The sequence below is a fragment of the Heterocephalus glaber genome, unplaced genomic scaffold (assembly GCF_053883595.1).
Source record: "Heterocephalus glaber isolate CG9 unplaced genomic scaffold, H.glaber_assembly_v1.0 deba00001561, whole genome shotgun sequence".
NCBI classification, from domain to species: domain Eukaryota; kingdom Metazoa; phylum Chordata; class Mammalia; order Rodentia; family Bathyergidae; genus Heterocephalus; species Heterocephalus glaber.
In genome coordinates, this window is record NW_028258349.1 from 3,479,859 (window position 1) to 3,499,778 (window position 19,920).

General features: G+C 51.0%; 2 protein-coding genes and 1 long non-coding RNA gene across 4 annotated transcripts in view; 2 read left to right on the forward strand and 1 right to left on the reverse strand.

The window, feature by feature from the left end:
* Nucleotides 1–7,977: 7,977 nt before the first annotated feature.
* Kcnj10 (potassium inwardly rectifying channel subfamily J member 10) overlaps nucleotides 7,978–19,920 on the forward strand; it is a 30,895-nt gene continuing 18,952 nt past the window's right edge. Inside the window, exon 1 of one of the 2 annotated variants that reach the window (XM_004858736.3) lies at nucleotides 7,978–8,149. The gene's annotated coding sequence lies outside the window, so the exon portion shown is untranslated. The remainder of the gene's footprint in view (nucleotides 8,150–19,920) is intronic. The other variant, XM_021239684.2, reaches the window with a different exon arrangement.
* Nucleotides 8,022–19,920, forward strand: part of Slamf9 (SLAM family member 9) — a 122,660-nt gene continuing 110,761 nt past the window's right edge. Inside the window, 1 exon segment of the mRNA XM_087190967.1 lies at nucleotides 8,022–8,149. The gene's annotated coding sequence lies outside the window, so the exon portion shown is untranslated.
* Nucleotides 13,357–18,331, reverse strand: LOC106010614 (uncharacterized). The gene is made up of 3 exons (XR_001184372.3): nucleotides 17,179–18,331; nucleotides 14,835–14,925; nucleotides 13,357–13,984 (listed from the first exon to the last, which is right to left on the reverse strand). It is a non-coding gene; the product is annotated as an uncharacterized LOC106010614 (long non-coding RNA).

Consider the following 19,920-nt stretch of genomic DNA (forward strand, 5'->3'; position numbering starts at 1 on the left):
GCATGGGGATACATCCTGAGCCCTTTGGCAATGGGCCCTTGCCAAGGTTGCCCAGCCTAGGCTCAAATTTGCAACCCTCCTGCCTCAGCCATCCAGAGGTCTGGGATCTCAGGGGTGTGCTGTTATGCCCAGCTACTCCATGTCTTTTTTTTGCTTTGTACCAGGCATTGAACTCAGGACCTTGAACTTGCAAGGAAGGTGGCGGAACCACTGAGCTAAATCCCTGGCCCTACTCCATGTCTTTTTATGGCTTGGTAGCTTCTTTCTTTCTTTCTTTCTTTCTTTCTTTCTTTCTTTCTTTCTATCTTTCTTTCTTTCTTTCTTTTTCTTTCTTTTTGGTACCGGGTATTGAACTTGGGACCTTGTGCTTATGAGGCAAGCGGCAGAACCACTGAGCTAAATCCCTGGCTCTCTCATTTCTTTTTGATCCTGAATAGTATTCTATTGTCTGGATACACTACAGGTTTATTTGTCTGTTCTCTACTGAAGGACGTCTTCGTTGCTTCCACATTTGGGCATTTATGAATAAAGTTGCTATAAACATCTATGTATAGGTTTTTGTGTAAACACAAGTCTTCAGTTCCTTTGAGTAAATGCCAAGGACCGTGATTGCTGGATCATAGGTAAAAATATGTTTAGTTTCATAAGAACCTGCCAAGCTGTCTTCCAAAGTGGCTGTGATATTTTGTACTCCTATTCAGTGTGAAGTCCCATTTCTATTGCTCCATATCATGCCAGAATTTGATATTTTCAGTTTCATGCTCTCTTTGCAAAGTTATACTACATCTGTAGTGTAGTATCTGCTGTATACAGTATAAGAGGTTACTGGAAAGTCATTGTTATGGCTGTGTTTATATATGTGAATGTGTATATAAATACACTGTTACAAACAGAGCATAAAATATTCTTACAAATTGATCATGACTATATGGGAACACCTGAAGGAACACTGACAAAAACTAAAAAAAAAGTGGAGAAATGGAAATACTTCAATGTTCATTTTCCCCAGAAAAATAATTTTTTTGTTATTGCTGGGAATTGGACACAGGGTTAAACAGCCATTTTACCACTGAGCTACCCCTCTGCCCCCAGAACCAGAGAAATAACTAAAAGCGGAGAGTTGGTATAGAAGTGCAAGGATGTTGCTATTATCAATATTATTATACACAAGATATAGACTTATTCTTCTCCAGATCCTTCAGAGTTTGGAGAAAATATGAGCTGAAAGAGCAGGAAGATGTGGCAGGTCGCCGGAGGGCAAGACATTCGTGGAATGAACTGGCAAGGGTGGGCCGAGGTGCTGAGTAACACAACCTTGGGAGGCAATGACTTTGGGTTCAGATCCCAACTCTGTCAGTGCTGGGTGACTTTGAGTAAATCACCACCTCTCTAAAGCTCACTTTTTTCATCAAAAAATGAAAATAAACATGTTGTCCATTTCTTAAGGTTTGTCATGAAGATTGCATAAAATACTGCCTGACAAGCTACTCAGTAAATTTTAACTGTTATCTTCCACTCTTTCTCCTCTTCCTTTTCTTTATTGTTGGGCATCATCCTTGTCACCACCATCGCCGTCGTCACTACCACCACCACCTCGCCCACCACCGACACCACCCCGCCAGGGGTCTCCTGAAAACCCCTTCCTGTCCCGATGCTTCCCCCTGTTCCGGCACTACCCCGTGAGACCTGCAGGGGGCGCCCCTGGTACGCTGCCCTCCTGCCTGTGTTTCTTGTTGTTCCAAGTGGAAATATCGAGTTTTCAGCCTGAGATTGGCATCAGGAGTGCTGTTAAAGCCCCAGTCAACATCCCTGTCTCCTGGGCCTGGCCCTGTCACCCGAGCCTTGGGTCTGCTAACCTGCCCTTCTCTGTTCTGCCAAGTAGCTGCTCACGTTGGTTCCCCTGTGCCAAGAGGTCGGAGAGAAGAAACCAGACTCCGGGCAAGACTGCATTCACAGAGTTGGCCCCACCTGCAGGAGGGAATCACAGGGCTGGCAGGGCCCTCCCGAAAGTGCTTTCACCAGTCCCCATCCCAGTAGTGGCTGAGCTGAACTTTGCTTCACTGACAGGAGATCATCACCCCTCGCCTGATTTACTGGCCCTGCAGCTCCTAGACTTTACTCGTTATTTAACCTTGATCTTTTGTTTATCGTTGAGCTTGAAGAGAGGCAGGAGAAAAACAAAAGTTTACCTAGGTACCAGGATACAGAAAAATAAACAAGATCATAGCTTTTAGGTGCTGAGAGAATGAAAGCAGCTTTGCAAGGAATCAGTTCAAATGCATCAGTGCAGCTGTGATGATGGGAAATCAGGGCTGGAGAAGGTGGGGGACAGGAAGGCCACAGAGGGGGCCCCATTGCTGCCTCTAAAGAACCTTGGCAGAAAATAGAAAAAGAACAGTCTGAGTTAAGGCACAAGGGCTGGCTGGCAAGTGCAACTGAGCCTCAGCCTGCTGCATCAGCAGCTGCCTTGCAGGAAGCCCTAGGGTCAGCCGATCTGGGAAGGAGTCTTTGAACAAGATCATGAGACTTCTGGGGCAGAAGCCTGGCAGTGGGAGAGGAAGCATGAAGGGGAAGACAGAAGATGACTGAAAATACGAGTTCAATGCCCCAGGAAGGCCAATCTAGTAGATTATAACAACTTGTATAACTAAGGGAGATGGGGCTCTAGAAAACTCTGGGCAGAGGAAAGATAGGGTCAAAGATGCGGATGTGGCAGATGACCACAGCTGGAGATTGGTGTGAAATGGAGGGAGGCAGGGACAGCTCCGGGACAGATGGAGGCCTGGCTGGGCTCCTGAGGCAATAACCCTCGTTGGTATAAAAAAATTCCCCAGGGTTATGGTGTCCCTTGTCACCATACAAAAGAACAGAGTAATTCTCTTCTCTCAGGATTACTTCTCTCCTGTTCATATTATGATTTAACTCTGCAGTATCACTCAAAGCCTCACGCACGGATTGAAGATGTGAACCCTAATGCAGCAATGTCCAGATATAGGACGCAGAGAGATGGTGGGATGGTGAAGGTGCTGACCTTATGGATGGACTGATCCATTGATGAGTTTATAATTGAATGAGTTATTAGGAAGTGGGGCCCAGTTGGAGGAAGTGGAAGTCACTGTGGAGCAGATTTTTGAAGGGTGTATCTTGTCCCAGGCCTGTCCTCCTCTCCTTCCCTCCCTTCCTCTCTCTCTTCCTCCCATCTGCCGTGAGGTGAGCCACTTTGTCCTACCATGTGTTCCTTGCCAAGATGTTCTGCCTTCTCTCAGGCCGAGAAGAAATGGAGTCAAGTGACCATGCACTGAAACCTCTGAAACCATGACCCAAAATAAACTTTTCCTCCTTTAAGTGTTTTTCTCAGACATTTTGTCACCACAACAGAAATTTGACTTGCACGGGTTAGCAAATTGTGTCTTCATTTATTGCTTCTTTCAGACGTACTCCTTCCAACTTTGGCCTCATATTTTCCTTTACCGTGTTCATAAGTATGGGGTCAGGACCCCCTCAGAGCACAGGAGGAGCAAAGAGGGGAGCTGCTGTTGGAGAAGGAGAGCCCGTGAGTGAGCATTGGTGTGAGGAGCTTTTGCTGAGAAAGCAGGTGTGGACAGAGGGAATGAGGAACCTTTGGGTTTGGAGGCATGATGGAAACAGAATAGACGACACTTGAGGTGGGAGGGGTTGGCTAGAAAGAAGAGATGTGGGGCTGGGGATTTAGGTCAGTGGTTCCACTGCCTGCCTCACAAGTGCAAGGACCCGAGTTCGATCTCCGGTACCGAAAAGATAAAAGAATAGAGATGTGGACAAGGCTCCCCACAGGAGTTCAAGGGATATTTTAATGTTTAGCCCCCACAATGCCAAACAAATTCCACTAGTAGTGGGGCACCTAGTAGCAGGCCACAGAGGAGAGCCCCAAGAGACAGACTGACTGACCCCTGGTCACCCTGCCCTTCTGTCTATTTCGAGTAGAGCAAGAAGATCCGATGCCTTCTCCCACTTGGGCCTACTTTCCTTTATAGCACTGGATAGAGATAGATGAAGATTTAAGCATCATTTGACATTTGGGGGCAGTACGAGAGTAGTCCTCACTTTGCAGGTCAGAAATGGGTGCCAAGAAAACAGGACTAAGATCCAGCCCATCCAACAGGACCCTGGTCATTTAATTTCCTGTTGGTGGGAACTTCTCAGAGATGTTTTCTTCAAGGTACCTCTTTCTGCTTCTGCCCTTTGATCCTTTCTTCTCTTCCCTCTCAGAGGAGTACCCTAAGTGTTGAGCAAATAATTTGGACTGTGACCTGTAAGAAGGGGCACCTGTATGGGGCTTTGATTCTAGGACACAGGGGCTGATATAATGAATGCATGTTGCCTCTTTCTTTGACTAGAGAGAGAGAGGGGTGACAGGTCAGTGAGGTCCTGGGCTGACAGTGATCTTCCTGATCTGAACAAAATTCAAGCTAGTGAAAAAAGACATCCTAGAGAGATGTAAGTAAGGGAGACTTAGTAGACCTTGGTGGCTTGATTGGCACGCCAAAGGATGGGGTATAGGACAAGGGTGAAGAATACACATTATTTTTAGTTTTTTACTCTTCTTGACCAAGAGTAACACAGAAAGAAGGAAGTCACAAGCATTCCCAGCTTCGAGGAGGAGGAGGATGAGTTCTGACTGGGGCTTGTCAAGTGAGGGTGGAAGTCCCCTGCTGGCAGCTGTGATCATGGAGGTGAGCTCCCAAGAGAGCGTGAGGTTGGTTGGGGCATCATTCGGAGACACTGTAAGTGATTAAGGCTCAAAGAGCAAAACACAGAACGGGAACACAAGATTGAACCATGAGTGTTGTAGAAGGAAGTGGAGTTTGGATCAATGGCAGAAGGCAGGGGTGGAATGGTGCCAGGTCCAGGTTATAATGGGCCTTTTGCTCCGTGGGAAGGAACTTGACTTTTCCTGAGAGACCACTAGCAGTGACTGAAGGTTTTTAAACTGGGAAGTGACAAGGTCAGATTTGTGTTTCAGAGAGAGATTCATTATTGGTGCATAGTTACCTTTACATAAAGGAATTCATGATCTGAAGGAAGAGACAGACTGGAGGTAGGACAGCCAGTCCTACCTGCTACAGGAACCCTGATGGGTGGTGCTGGTGTCCCAGATTACCATAATGGTAATGGCATTTAGAAAGTAGATGCATTACCCTGTGTGTGTCACACACGAGCTACTCAGGAGGCTGAAGCAGGAGCAACTGGGCAACTTAGTGAGATCCAGTCTTAAAATAAAATGAAAATGGCTGGGCACACAGCTCCATGGCAGAACTCTTGCCTAGCATATGTGAAGCCTTGGGTTCAACCCCCAGAACCCCTCATAAGATGCATTAATAGATTAGGGAGATGAGGGGAGGAGGAATGAAGAGTCAGGGTGGCTGCCATGTTCCTGGTGGGGTGATATTAGTCTTCTCACTGTGGTGAGAAAGAAATGAAGAGGAGCATTCTGTGAGCAGGATTGTGTTGAGTTTGAAATGGATAGCCAGGTGGGCTGGAGACACTCACACAAGGGTAGTAGTTGAAGGCAAATGCTTGGATAGCATTCTTGTAAAAATAGTAAGTACACAGTAAATGCTAATGATGCCATAAGTCACTGATGCTCTTTGGTTTCTCTTCTGTGTGTTCTTCATTATATTTGGTAGGTTTTCCTGAGTTTCCAAATCCTTCTGACTCTGAATGTTGGGGCTGTGGGATCTTTTGGATGTCCTATCCCTAGCACCTTTAAGCTCCTACAGCAGCACCACAGGGCAGCCTTCAGACCACCTCATCACCATCCTTCATCCCTGCTGACTTGGGAACACAGGTGAGCAGGAGCCTGAAGAGCTGAGAGATAGTTTCTAGCACATTGTTCTGGCTTTGATTGTATTTCTCTCCATTCTGAGTAAAGTTCTCAAAAGTGTAGCCTGTACTTGCTAATATTTTCTCATGTTAGAAAGGTAACCCCTTGTAATCTGGTTCCTACCTTGTTCCTGCTTCTGCAGCTGCTCTCACATGTCACTGATGCCTCCTGTGTGTACCTGGAGACACTGTTACAACTCCCTCCTGAACATTTGCCCCTTCTTTGGCTTTTGGACAGCCCACTCTGCTGTCTCCATTCTGCCTGTCTGGTGGATTCTACTGCTCTTTGGGGGTCCTTCTCCTCTCATCCTCGAGGTGCACTTCCTCCCTTGTGCCAGGCTGTGTCTCCATGTGCAAAGGTTTTGTGGGGAGCTTCTTTGCTCTCATGATTTCAATCCATCCTGCCTGTCAGTAAGTATCTTCTTCTCTCTAGTTCTGACCTCTTCCCACACCTCCCAGCTCTGAACGCATCATCTCTTCTTTCCCCTCAGTTGTTTCGCCAGGTTGTCCCCTACCCTGGACTTCTCTAAATGATCATGAATGATCTCATGGTCTCCCCGATTGCTAGATTTCAGACCCTGGTGCGATGTCTGAAGCTTTTCTTTGACTCTTCATGTCAAGTGGGTCCCTAAGGGTTTTGTTGGTCCGTTTTGACTTTTCTGTACTGCAATTTATTTTCTCTGTTCCACCTTTCACGGACACCATATTGGTTTGGGCTCTCATCTCCTCATGCTTGCATTTTTGCAATTTACTTTTGATTTCATCTACTTGCCTATTGTTTCTCCTTGATTCAAACCAGCTTGCTCATCTTGAGAATAACCTTCCTAAAGTTCTGGATGGTGCATGTTGTCTTCCTTGTGCTCAAGAACTTTTAGTTGCTGCAGAAACTCTGGGCAGCCATGTGATGGCTCTGTATTTACTTTCGGTTTTCCTCTCAGAAAAAAACCTATGCTTTTGGTGCCTAACCTTTAGCTCAGTCCTCCCTTCTTCCCCAAACAGGGCTTTTTGAAGGGCATGTTATCCATCTGGGCTTCTAGAGGTTAAACTAAACTAAAATTTCTAGTTTTTTCCCCTCTAGGTTTATACCAGCTCAATGTGGTTACTGATTAGTAATTAAACGTCTATGGTGAACAAAGACGGGGAAATGATTATTTCCTTCTTTAATGCCAAGAGACAAGATCATGGGTAAAATCCTCTCAGAACACAAATTCAGGTAATGAAAGAAGCCCTTGGTGATGAAAAGGTAGAGAACCACCACGCGTGCTCTACTCCACTCCTGTTCTGAAGCCGACTTGTATTTTCGTGTCCCCTGGGAGCCATGTTTAGGTTTATCCTCTGCCGGAAGTGTCCTCCCCACCTACCCTCCTGTCCCCCCCCCCCCCGTGCCCGCATCCTCTGCCTCTCGGGGCGCTCGGCAGGTGTCATCTCCTTCCTCCCACACGTGCCCGGAGCCGCTCGGTACAGTGGTCTTTCCCTTTTGAAGCCTTCGCTCTGTCCCACACTTTGTCCCAGCTCCAGGATTTATCCTCCCTGCCGCAGATGGAGAAGATGTTGGGTGCATTTCGCACACAGCACCCCACTGGCTGCTTAGGAAACCGTGCGTAATAGGGAAATTGTGCTGAGCGCAGCGGCCCCGCCCAGTCTGCCCCCATCTCTCTCCCAGGCGCAGCCCGCAGGCCGGTGGACCCTGCATTCATTTCCACCTCATTAACTCGCCCCCGCCCCGCCCCGCAGCTCCGGCTCTCGCTCCTCGGCTCTGACCCCTCCGCCTCCCTTTTCTTCCTTCTCTCTTCCCCTGTCATCTTGCCAGCTCGGCCTCTCTCGCTCCGCGTATCGTCTCTGCATCTCTTTCTCTCTGACCGTCTGGGTCTCCGCCTTTGCCTGTTCTGCGCCTCCATCCGTCTGGGTCTCCGCTTCCTCGATTCCATGGCACACGCCCCCTGCTCAAGCCCGCCCAATCCCGGCCGCCCGGCCTGGCGCTCCACTCTCCCATTGGTCTGTCCGGAGCCCCCCGCCCCCGCCGCCCGGCCCCTTTCTGGCCCCTCCATTCACACAAAGTTTGGCTCCTGCGCTGCAGAGGGAGGGGGCGGCCCGGCCCGGCCCAGCTCTGTCCCCCGCCGGCCCGACCCCGGCCCCATCCCCAGGACAAGCCCTTATCTGATCCCGGCTCCGGGTTTAAGAGTCCTGGCTTTGCCGGTCGCGCGGCTCTGCTCCTCACTCCTGCCCTCCCCGTCCGTCATCTGTCCCGCTGTCCCGTTCGAGTGGCCACTCCACCTTGGGACCCAAGGTAAGACCCTGGCCCTGATGAAGCGTTGCCGTCCTGGCCGGGGTCCTTTCCACTTAACTCTCCAGAGACATCAGGGCCCCACGGCTCCTTGGTCCGTACCCTGGCTGGCCTCGGGGTACCATCCTGTGCCCCTTCTCCCAACTTGGGCAGTCCCAAACAGACCCCCCTGGAAAGGGCTCTCCGTGAGGGGTCCTCTACCCATGACATTCACTTCACCCCTTTAGTGTAAGGAATGCCCCCTCCCACTAGGCGCACCTGCTGTTCCAATTACTACAGTGACCACCATGCATAATTATGCACCCCTACCCAGGCTCACAGACAGCGCCCCCTCCTCCCAATAGGGACGGGTCACTTCCCCGGTCAGCTCCCCAACCCCGGTCACAGTGACACTCATAGGATGACACCCACAACCACCAGTTCACACGTGGGGAGACAAACTCGGGTCAGATTAGGGAGACAAAGCCCTTGGGTATGTCTCCGTCACTCCCTGGCCATCTCTTCCTTTTCTGACTTGGCTTTTACTTCAAGACACCCCTCCTTTGGGCTGGGGATTTAGCTCAGTGGTTCCGGCGCCTGCCTTGTAAACGCAAGGTCCCGAGTTCAATCCCCAGTACCAAAAAAAAAAAAAAAAAAAAAAAAAAGACACCCCTCCCTATGACTTCCCGCCCCTCCCGAGCTATTTCATGGGAGAATCTCAGGAAAAAAGGAGCGGGGTTGCTTCTTCTGGAGTAAGAGAGCAGACTGGGATTCATAAATGCATCCTCTGAACAGAGAAAGCCCTTCCCATTCTGTCCCTTCCCCCTCCCCCTGCCACCAGGACCCAACCAAGAGCCCCCGAGTTAGAGAAGAGTTGAAGGCTGCAAGGTGCTGATTTGAGGGAGGCCAACTGAACCCCAGGATGGGTAGAAAGAAGAACCTGAGACAAAATAGCCCTGGGGCTTCTGGTATCTTGAGATTTCATCCCAATAAATGAAGTCCCCCAGGCAGGTGGGGGCAGATGGGGAAGTGGGGGCGGTGGAAAGACCAGCACAAATTGGGATCCAAAGTGAAGGCAGAGCTTAAAGCCTCACCAGGTTGCTTATCAATACACATTCATACCAAAGACTTCCGGCCAGTCTGCCCTTGCCCAGGTGTTTGAATTTTCTTCTCCCCCTTGGGACTGCTTTAGGTAGTCTGGGTGGGGGAGAGATGATGACAGAAGATTTGATGCCCTCCTGCTTAGGGGTGTTGAGGAGGAAGGGCATAGAGTGGGTGTTAAGATACCAGCCCCAGGGGAGGCTGGCAGCCACCAACAAGTTCGTTTGTTTCAGTCTAAACCTCTCTCATTGATCTCCAAAGATTTTTGAACATGTTCCTGGCATGACGGTGGGCACCGTCCTGTGCCAAGGCAAGGCTTGTTAATTCCTGAGCATGTAGACTGTGTATGGGGACCAAGTCTAGAAGAAGCCCGGTGTCTTGGCTCATGGCTGGTCCTTCAGGGAGGAGGACGGGGGCACAGGGAGGGAAGCGTCATGCCAGGGAGAGGGTCCAGCTGCACTCCTGAGGCCATAGGCATGGCCCAGGCAGTGCCAACTCCGCCCTCACCCCGTCCTTTGGTGGTAGTGGTGAGGGAGGGAGGAAAGGAGGGGGAGTTGGTGGGTGATCTGGGCCAGTCCAGCCTCCCAAAGCCCTTGCCAACCTGGGTCCTGAAAGGAGCTGCTGTTTTCTAAGCCATCCCCCACCCCTCCACCCAGGGCCCAGGGCAGCCAAGTTGTCTCAGTGGATATCAAATGGCAATGACTCCACTGACTGTTGGGGTGGAGGTGGGAGTGGCAGGGGTGCGGGCTTATGGTCCCATACCTTCTGCAGCTCTAAGGCAGAATCTCATTGCTGCCCCCTACCCTGATGGGAAAAAGTTTTGTCTAACCAGCACCTGCCCCACATCCAGCGTGTGGGTGTGTATGTTTGTGTCTAGGGATTAGCTGCCTGCCCACTGACATCCCCCACTGCCTCCATGCAGCCTCCACCTGTGCCACTCTGTGTGAGCTCATTTTCAGCTCCGGCTCTGTTGCCTTGGAATAGAAGGAAGTGACAGGCAGAAGACCCAGGGACTTTCCTTCCCTTGTCCTTCTTGGGGCCCAGGGAGGCTGGCATAACTGGACCTTGGTGGGCTCAGACGAAGTGCTCTGGAGTCATCCTGGAGTTGATGGAGTAAAGGGTCAGGACTCTTGGGGCTAGGACATGCTTCGAGACCCATTTCTCAGTGGAGATTCTTGGGCCTTTTAGAAAAATGCTTGGCTTCTGCAGAAGAGATATAAAGATAGACTGAGGTCCCTAGCATCGATGGAGAGGGAGAGACGTTGGGTGGTGGAGCCTCTAAATTTTCTGTGAAAGGTTATTTAGGATAGAAGGGGAGGGCTGGGGATTTAGCTCAGCGGTTCCAGTGCTTGCCTTGCAAGTGCAAAGTCCCGAGTTCGATCCCCGGTACCAAAAAAACTCCCCCAAACCCCACAAATCTCTAAGATAGAAGGGGGGGAAAATCCCTTGATCCCCACTCCCCTCCATTCTCAGCCTAGATTCTTCTCTTGCCTGACTGATCAGTGCTACTGTCCACGGTGAGGCCAAGCTGTCCTGAACACTGGTGAGGCCCTGGAAGGGGCAGAGGGAAGGGAGAACACAAGGCATACCACTGAGCTAAAACTGCAGAAAGATTGGAGAGAAAGGGGAGGTTTGGATCCGAACATGTAGCCCCCAGTGAAGGGTGGTTGGCTGGGGCAGCTCCCAGGTCCTGTCCCCTCAGTCTCTCCCCCAGGCTGAGTTCAATGCTTTGCTTCCTTCCTCTGCATCTAGTCTCCATGTTGCCACCATGTAGCAGCAAATCCTGGTTTTACTACTTGGTAGCCACACAGGGCTCCTCATGTCACTATGGGGCTAATAATAGTTGTGAGAATCAAAAGAGTCAATATTTGCAAAGGGCTTAGAAGGTTTAGCAAGTAAGAAGTGCTGTCGCTGGCTGATAGGGTTCTCCCACCTCTCTTGTGGAGAGAGTGCGTCCTGGCCAGTTCCTCTTCATCCTTCCCCCACCAGAACCTAGAAAGGACAAAGAGAAAGGGATTGTGGGAGAAACCCTCCCGTGGGAGTCTGCCAGCCTGGATTTGAGGTGGTGGGAAAGGGAGGAGCCGGCTGTGGAATGTGGGAGAGATGTCAGTGCTGACACGTGTGGCCTGTAGAAAGAGGCTGGAGAAGTGGGGGCTCGGAGGACGGAGTTTAGCACTTCAGGCCTCCAGAAAGTTCTGACATGGGAGGGGGCTATATGATCCTCCTACAGCTTTTCCAGTGCCAGAAAGGGTTGAGGCTGTAGCTGGAAGGACACAGGTTAGATCTTAGGAAGCACATCCCATAAAAGGAAAGACATTTGAGCAGGGGATTTAGCTCAGTGGTTCCACCGCCTGCCTCGCAAGCGCAAGGACCCGAGTTCGATCCCTGGTACCAAAATGAAAAAAAAAAAGAAAGAAAAACGAAAAGACATTTGAAATGAAGATTGGAAAAGAAAGGGAGATAAACTTCTTGGAAGGGGGAACAAGCAAAAACAAACCACCAAATAGGCTTCAAACAAAAAGCCCATCATTAAGGCTTCTGAGAGATGCTATGAGGCCCAGAGGAGTAGAGGTTATTGTGACAGGTGACAGGGGCCGCACCTGGATGGCTGGAGTGACTCCACTTTGCAGTCCCAGGCGCCCCTCTCTGCTCTGAGAGACAGTAGGAGCAAAGAGCACAGTGGTGGAATTAGACTTCCTGGGCTTAATTAAGTCCTGGTTTGTCTACTCGGTAGCCACACAAGGCTACTCATCTCACCATAGCTGTGAGAATCAAGAGTCAATATTTGTAAAGGGCTTAGAAGGCTTAGCAAGTAAGAAGTGCAGTTGTTAGCAGAGGGGGTCCTCCCACCTCTCTGACCCCTTCATCTTTCTTGTCAACTGGGCCTTGTCCTTGCCCTCCTAAGGTGCATTTTTCTGAGATTCCGAGGTTCTGTCCCAGGTCTCAATACGTCACCTTTCTGGAGTTTGGGAAGGTGGACAAGTGATCAAAGAGTTTAACATGAAGTTTCTGTTTTACTTCAACTGCCTGGTCGCCACCAGTGGCTGGCTTCACACCCACAGCCTCTTCTTCCCACGAGTTTTGCCAAGCAGATGTACTTCTTCAATCAACTCAGATTCTGTGACTGTGAACAGGGCTTTCAGGCACCCCACACATAGTCTCTCTCCCTATCCTCAGCAAGTTCTATCTTCGAAGATGTCAGCTTCTGTCCATCCCCACATTGCCTCCTGTACTGTCTGGAAAGCCTCTTTTCGCCTCTTCCTTACCGGTTTGCCCCCACCTCTCTCAGGTTTACGTGCCCTCCTCTTCAGGCCTCTGGTCAGCCTGTCGATCCCACCAGCTGTTGCCCATGGTGGCCTCCTGGATGGCCTCCCTGACTCCAGCCTCTCTCCTTGATTCCTTCCCTTTGTCCAGGGGGCAGTCATCACTAGAATTGCCACCACAAAACACCAGTTTTATCTTGTCCCTTCCCAATCACAGTCTTCAAGAGACTTTATGCTCCTCTCCCTTCTAGCATCCCATCTCTTGGGACCATGTCCTCGGGGCCATATCCAAGGGAAATCTCTGAGCCATGTACCCACTCCCAAGGCCATTCCAAGTTCCTTCTTTCCTGCAAACTACCATCCTGTTTCCTTCTCTGCCATCTTGCTTTTCCTTTTCATCTGTAACTTTGTCCAGGATGCCCATGCATGGAAATGTTGGAGGAGACCCCCTCATTACCTTGAGGGCTCCTTGAGGGTAGGGCCTGTGCCTTGTCAGTGGGGGACTCCCTGAAATAATCTTCTTTCCCTGAAGCCCTTGACACCCAGCAAAGAGGTTGGCTCCTAGGATGCAGAGTGGCCACTGTCCAGCTGGACTCCAGGCAGGAAGCCTTTCTGCTTGCTCATTTTGGGGAGAACCTTCACTTTAGAGGATTATGTGGGAATCCTGCAGTAGGGTGTACAGAAGACCCCATTATCCTGCTCTTAGGGAGCCTCAGGAGAGATTCCTCTCCTACTGACTGCTCCTCCTGTGGCAAAGCCTTCACTCTAAGATGACCAGGAGCAGACAGGCCCCACAGAACCGCTGCTCTGCCCTCACCAGGGAGGTCTGACTCCAGCCCGATGCTGGGCTTGTCAGCTGCTGTCCAGAGTAGAAATAGGAGGTAAAGGTCAGAGTCCAGCCTGGGACAGTCCATTATCCTGGGCATACCTCGGAGCAGGACCTTGCAAGGTGGGAGACACAGGGACTCCTCCCCAGAGGTACATAGGCCTGACCTCTTAGTGTTAAGCTCTCCTGGCCTGGCTGGGGCAGCTCTACCCCGTTCCCCTTCCCATGTACTAGATCCAGGTGCACATCCTCTCCCTGAGCAGACCGCTGGCCAATCCCATGATAAAAAGTCACAAGCAGCTACAGAGAGGAGGGTGCAGAGAGTGGTTTTCAAACTTTTGACCTTAGGACCCCTCTGCACTTAAAAATTGCCAAAAACCCCCAAGAGCTTTGTTTGTGTAGTTTATAGCTATTGATATTTACTATGCTAGAAATGAATGCTGTAGGGACTTAAAAATCATTACTTTTTAAAAAATAGCAACAAAAAGCCTATTGCTTGTTAACATGACTTTTTAAATAAAAATAGCCACATTTTCTAATAAGAGTGACATTTTCTTACATTTTTACAAATCTTTTTAATGTCTAGCTTAATAAAAAAACATAACTGGTTTCTTCGAGTGCTTCTATATAAGCTGTCAAGTCGCTTCTGGGAAACTCCACTGAACTCTCCTGAAATAATGAAAGTGAAAACAGCAAATAATGCAGTGTTACCATTGTTAAGAAGAGAGGTTTCACTTCATGTAACCCTCAAAAGGATTCCTGGGCTACACTTTGAGAACTGCTGGTTAGAGAACCTCACATTTTCAAAGAACCGCAGACCATGCTGATTCTCATGGCTGATTTTCCTGGCTGAGAGGGAAACAGTGGTCAATGATGTCAATTCTGGAGACAAACTACTTTCTTTAGCTTGAATCTTACTTCTACCTGTCATTAACTATGTGACCTCGGACAAATCTGTCTCTATGCTTCAGTCTTCTCGCAATAAAATGGGGCTTTAAAAAGCACCTACTTAGCTGGGTGTGATGGTGCACGCCTGTAATCCCAGCCCTCTGGGAGGCTGAGGCAGGAGGATCACAAGTTTGAACTCAGCCTGGGCAATTTAGTGACTTAGCAAGACCCTGTTTCAAAATAAAAAATATAAAAGGCTGGGGAGATATAGCTCAGTGTGAAGGCTCTGGGTTCATCCCTAGTACCACAAAGAACAAAAAAGTCACGGAGCTTTTAGAGGTGCTGAGGATGAAGTGACATAACACTGTTAACGTGCTAAGGACAGTACTCGATAATGAGAGCTCTTATTAAACTCAGAGCCTTTTCCGTGAATGCACACCGTGTCCATCAGACTAGGCAGGAAGACACGGTAGAGATCCTTCTGTGTTACAGAGGGGCCTCTTAGCTCAGAGAGGGCGGATGACTTGTGCAAGGTCCCCGGCTTATTGGGCCCTGAGACTCTTTGTGTGTGTGTGTGTGTGTGTGTGTGTGTGTGTGTGTGTCCTGAGACAGGGGAGGGAGCAAATCTTACCTCTCCCAGTAATCCCAGGTGAGGACCAGGGCCCATGGAGAACAGCAAGATATCTTGAGGGTAGCTAGCAGGGGACACTGCCTGACAGCAACTGAAGAGGAAACAGAAAGTTGGGGAGACATTCGCAAGCCCCAAAGACTTTTCTGCCTTGGCTGTAAAGTGCCCCAGTCCTCTCTCCTGGGGGGTACTGGGACATCTGGGGCAGAGAGCATCTGTCATTGGGCAAGACAGAGGTCAGGTGGTGCCCATTCTCTGGATGCTGCCTGCAGCACTGTCCTCCTGTCCCAGCTCCCACCACTCCAGGCCCCTGGAGCCTTCTCCTTGTAGCCTTTTCCCTGCATCTGTCTCTGCCTTTGGGCTGTGGGGCTGAGGTAGGACATGATACCTTGGAAAAGGCAGCTGGGGCCATGCCTGGGCTGGAGAAGAGGCCTGTACAGACAGGAGGAGCGGGTGGGGGAGACACAGGTACACACTGGGGAAGAGCTAGCTCTGGCTTGTTGGCCCTTGGGCTGAATTCCCCTGGGCTGGGTGGCTGCTCCTCGGGTCAGTTCAGGCTGAGCTCCCTGGGAGAGCTCACAGGATTGGGCCTTGTGCTAATTGCTATGCTTCCTTCCTCTGGAGCGGCTTCCTCAGTAGAGGTCCTAGAAGGTGGTACCCCAAGGAAGCAAAAGCCCAAAGCCTCCCAAACCTTGAGCACGTACTCTTTCTGAATTTTAGAGGTTCAGATCGCAGCCCCACCTTGAAAGCTTGGCTACTCTGAGATCTGAGATGCAGCCCCAGGGCTGGGGCCCTGGGCTTTGGGTTGAGACCCTTCTATCCAGTCCTCCTACCACACTCCTAGCCCGAATAGATGGCAAGACTGAGGTACGGAGTGGTGGACTCCCTCAGCTGCCTCCCACACCTTTGTCCCCGTGTCTTCCTCCATTTAGAAAGTACTCTCTGGTGAGTGGCAGGTTTGGGGGGCCCTGGTCAAGTGTCCTGTGCTTGGGTCCTGAGCAGTGCCCCCAGGAGGGCCCTTGGGGGCTGAGGTCTCCTTAGTCTCAGCCCTGCACCCCCCCGTCTCTCCTGATGCCAGCAGCCCCCCAGCTCCCGCCCCTGAGCTGTGGGACAGCAGAGGGCTGAGGGGCTGGCTCTGAATACTAATGTCCTTGCCCATTGTCAAAGCCCCTTTGTGCCAGAGAGCTCCATTGAGGCGGCTCCGGGGCGGGCACAATGGGGGCTCTGTCCCCGAGTTCCCCCACACAGTCACCTGCTTTCAGAGCCTCCCCCCCCGCCCCCCACCAGTCCCAGTGTCCGGAGGGCCCAGAGAGCATGGAGGAGTGGGCCCAGGGCCAGGCACCCCCCCCCCCACTCTCTGGGCAGGCTGGAGAGATGGGCGTTTGACAGGGCCGACTGTGGAGGGCACAGGAGGGGACAGGCCCAGCTCCCAGGGCGGGGGCAGTCTGTGGATGGAGCTGGAATGCAGGTTCTGTGAGACCCGAGTTGGGCAGGGCCACTCATAGCCTGCCCACGGCTCCTTCCAATGCCCAGCCTGGGCCCCCAGTGGCCCAGCCCCATCCTCCTCCTGCCACACACTCGAGCTCATATATGCAGGGACACACGGGCCCGCACTCATCTATGCAGCCCCACACACGGCTCCCCACCCCCATGCCCACGCAGATGTGCCCAGGTGCAACACAGGATCCGGACCCAGAGCTGCGCTTTGCACCTCGGTCCACCTGCATACCTCCTCTCACCCACAACCCGGCCCTCTCGCCCGTTTCCATCAGCCTCCACCCTCAGCACCACCCCCTCCGCACCCCCACTGCCCTCTGCTGCTCTGACACAGGTTATAACAAGTTTGCACTTGTTGTGATCTCGAGAATGTGGCCCTGAGGCGGGAAATGTCCTGCTGCCCAGACCACACCGCTTCTGTGTTAACCACGGACACAACCTCTTCGGAACTCAGAGTGGCTCTCCCACCCTCACCCGCACCGTAGAGAGAGTTAGGGGCCCAGGACTCCCCAGTCCTGGAGCTGAGTCAAGCACACTGGGCAAAGGTACAGTGAAGGACGAAGCCCCATCCTGATGCAGCACAGGCCCAAGGTGACTGCCCTTCGCATTTGCCCAGCGCGCTTGGGTGGGCATAGCCCAGCCCCTCCCAGCCCTTTGAGGCAGAGGGGACAGTTCTCCTTTTCTGGATGTGCTATGTCCAGGTACTTGGTGGCAAGGCTGGGACCAGAATGGAGGGCTCTGCCTCTAGTTTTGTTTTACTTTATCTTATTTTTCTGTCTCTTGGCACTACTCAGCTGATCCCTTACCCCAAAAAGGATTTTAACAGGGATAAAATTTATCACTTACTCACCTTCCTTGGGAAGCAGTGGGTGCATGGAGGCAGAGAGAAGAACATCAGGTATGGGGACCTTAAACAGGCTTCTAGGTCTAGAAAGAATCTCAAAGGTCACTTTGACCCTTCCACTGCCTCCAGGCAGCGTGAGCCTACCTCCTTTCATTTCCTACCTTTTCCACCAATCCCACTCCTGCTACTGACCTGGGCTTTCATAGCCAGGCCTTAGACTTAGAGAGAGGCCTCTACTCATTACAAGTCCTCGGTGATGCCCAGCTCTGACTGTCCCAGCTCATGTCCTGTGTCTGTGCAAGGATCTGAGGGGGGCATCTGTGCTTGTCTGACTGATCTGGTCTGGGAATCTTCTAGCAGCTTGGAGCAGACGCCCTCCAAGGGGAAGAAAGAAAGGCCCACCGACATCCCAGGGACTTGAGGGCTGACTGCACAATGGTGTGTTGGGTGCTGGGAGGGCAGGTGGGGTCACAGCTGCAGAAACTCCAGTAGTCAGAGAGCTAAATTGAGAGTGTTTTGCTCCTCTGCAAGTGTTACCAAGTGCTCATGCTCATTCGAATTGTATTCTTATCTCATGTCTAGGGGCCCCCACTCCTCTGGCTACTGGATTCTGCATAAGCCACCTCATCTGTCTGTCTTTGTACCTCCTCTAGCCCTTATACTCTGGTGTGGTTCTTCTGTCTCCAAATGTCCCTTTGAATGCCTCCTGTTGGAGAAAGGAGCCTACCCAAAGTATAACCTAACCCCTCCTGCTGTACTGGAGCAGTCAGTTGTTTTTGAGAGAGACTGTGTCTCTATCTAGTTCTGTGTCTACTCAGTATCTACATGCTACCCCTACTCCATTCTCCTTCTTAAGTGAGGAGTGTGGATAAGGAACACATGAAAAGCTGGAAGGGGACAGAGCTACTTCCTCCCAGGGTGACGGTGGACCCCCTCAGACTTCTCTATGTGAGGGTCAGAGGTTGCTCTGCATACATGGAACTGTAGCGTTGAGACAGAGAAGGAGTTGAGGAGACCCTGTCAGAGCACATGGCTCAGTTCTTTGAGTAGGAATTATAGGCACAGAGCATCTAAGGTGTTCCCTTTCCTCCAGGGGTGCAAATGAGAATAAGTCACTTAGGCGGCAGCAGGTACGATTTGACATAGCAGGAAGAATATCCTGAGTTTAATATATTACTAAGTATAGGGGAGGGAAGAAAGAGGCGGAGAATTCGCTCTTCCTGGTGAGGAGAGGTCCTCTTTAGCCACCTAGTGAACAAAGTCTGGGTAGCTTAGGAGACAATTCCAATGGCTCCCAGAGCCCCAGTGGGCCAAGGGCTTTCCGACTGTCTCAGAGGAATTCCTGTGGCCCTTTTCACTGCCTCCAGAGAGCATCATTGAGTATGAACCCTGCCGCCATGCCAGGGACCTTGCTATTTGCTCTTTATTCTAACTTTTCTTGTTGGGACCCAGCTGCTGCAGGCGATTGAGGGAGAGCCCTGAGAACTGTTGGATAGAAGGGTCTGATAAAACACGTCCTGGACAGGGGAAAAAACTCATGGGCAATTTTCTACCGATGGCTCTATACCAACTGACAGTTTGGGCCCTGAGAGTCAGACCCTGAAGGAAGAGAGAAGCTGGGGTGAAGAAGGCCGGGGTCGTGGCTCTGATTCTGATTTAAAATGAGACCCCTTACTAGCTTGCTATGAGATCTTGGGAAAGTTGCTTCTCTTTTCTAGGGCTTGGCTTCCTCTTTGGTGAAATGAGGGAGGCTCCCAGTACTAACATCTAGGACACAGCACAGCGGCAAGATAACAAGCAGTCTGAGAAGCCGGGGTTCAGCTTGCAGGACTATCCCATCTGCGGGCAGTCCTCCTGGAGAGCTAAGCTCTCTAAGTCTAGTTTCCATACCACAAGCACAAGGGCAATGCTTTCACCAGCCTCCAGGTCCAGTGACATCTAAGCTGAGGCCTGCAGGAGCAGAAATTAGCCAAGCAAAGTGGGACGGTCCCTTTTATTTTCGAGGAACTGTTGACAGAAGAAAGCGTGGTGAGAGGTTTGGTGTGGGCGGTGAGCAGAGAACATGTGTGAGGGGGAGGAGGGTAGAGAATACTGATGCTGGGGAGGTCAGCAGAGGCCTGATTATGATGTACTCTGCCCACCTGTCCTGTCAGCCTCCTCTGCTCCCTTTTCTGACTTTCCCCTCTTTCTGCAAACTCATTCTTCTTCTTCTTGCTCACATGGGCACTTGAGGCACTGGGACCCCATGAGGACCTGTTGGTCCAGGGTGGAACTTCAGGTCCAGTGCCGACTGGCCCTGCAGCAGCTTTGGGCCAAGGCCTGATATTTTTTTCTGCCTTTTCCACCATGGAAGAGGAATCTGCCTCCTACAGAAGACTCTGGATTTCCGGTGTTGAGGCACTCCTGCTAAGCACAGTGTAGATACTATGGGCCTCAGTTTCCCCACCTGGCCACCCTCACCCCTGAGAGCAAGAAGTGTGTTGATGGATGGGGCTGAGGGCGGCTTGGAGTAGGGACTGAGGGAAAGTAGAGAAAAGATGGCTTCTCTGTCTGGAGTCAAGGTTGACAGGAGGACTAAGTTGGTGCCTCCAAGTGCCCAAAAGTTCAATGGGAAGCAGAGGAGGAAGGATTTTAAGTCTAGAAATAGCAGGCATGGAGGAGAAAAACATGAACAAAATACAGATTAAGAATCAGTTCCGAAAAGATTCCCCTCTTTGGGAAGAGGGCATAGTCCTTGCTGGAAGAGAG